This window comes from Polypterus senegalus, chromosome 17 (genome assembly GCF_016835505.1).
Source record: "Polypterus senegalus isolate Bchr_013 chromosome 17, ASM1683550v1, whole genome shotgun sequence".
NCBI classification, from domain to species: domain Eukaryota; kingdom Metazoa; phylum Chordata; class Cladistia; order Polypteriformes; family Polypteridae; genus Polypterus; species Polypterus senegalus.
The window spans coordinates 18,755,961-18,756,984 of record NC_053170.1 but is presented as its reverse complement, the minus strand read 5'-3'; the positions used below and the strand labels follow the sequence as shown (position 1 = coordinate 18,756,984).

Genomic DNA, 1,024 nt, shown 5'->3' with positions numbered 1-1,024 from the left:
TGGTCTGTGTGTGCCAATGGAAAACCTGCAGATGCAGTGCTTCAGCACCTTTGTGTCTCTCCAAGATGCTTCTTTTGTGACAGAGCACTGTGGAGGAGCAGGGGCCATATTACATGCCAGTGGGGTTGTCACCCTTATAGAGCACAGTCCACTTACTTCTGCAGTCATCTTTTCAGAGCTTTTGCCAAACATTTATGGAACCTTAGTCTTTATTCTGCTTTTGGTCCAAATTCTCTTTGTTTGCTGATTTCTGAAAGTTAACCCAGCTGCCAGGGGAGGATTTGTTTTCTGTGTGTGTGTGTGTGTGTGTGTGTGTGTGTGTGTGTGTGTTTAAGATAAACTGCTCCAGTGGGCTGTCTATGGAAAAGCTTTGGGAGGAGCAGCAATTCAATGACAGAAGCCAGCTGTGACACATTACAATGAAATGAGTTTTCCCAGGGATCTCTATGACTCACTGGGGGTATAGCTCAGGGGTAGAGCATTTGACTGCAGATCAAGAGGTCCCTGGTTCAAATCCGGGTGCCCCCTTTGTGTGTGTTGAATTTTTTTATTTTTTTTTTGGAAGTAATTAAATACAGCAGTTGCGGTTTACTCAAAATGCCAAAAGAGCCCTTCTAGTTGCCTCTTTTTGTGCCTGCAAAACACAAACCAAAAAGTTTTTGGTAAGTGAATGCAAGCTGCCAGTCTCACAGCCCCTGCTGCATCAGCGTATATCCTTGCTTGCTTTTTGTTTTGTTACTATGTTGACCTTTTTCACGGTGCCGTCACGCCAGTGGAGCTCGGCGAATCTCTTAGGATCTCCTCTGGCTCCTTGCGTTCCTTAGAGGAGGACAGAACCAGCAAGCATTCTCATGCAGATTCTGAGCTTTCTCTTCTAAATAAAAGAAGTATTTATTCCTTACAAACCACTTTCTTATTGTTTGTTTGAAACACCGGCCTCTTTGTACAGAGTAGCTAGAATGGCCACCTGCTGCCGTCTTCCACTGCACCCATCTATTCTGAATCATAGAGTGCACAATGCTCA

General features: G+C 44.6%; 1 non-coding gene across 1 annotated transcript; it reads left to right on the top strand.

The window, feature by feature from the left end:
* The first annotated feature begins 456 nt into the window (after positions 1-456).
* Positions 457-528, top strand: trnac-gca. The gene has a single exon. It is a non-coding gene; the product is annotated as a tRNA-Cys (tRNA).
* The last annotated feature ends 496 nt before the right edge of the window (positions 529-1,024 follow it).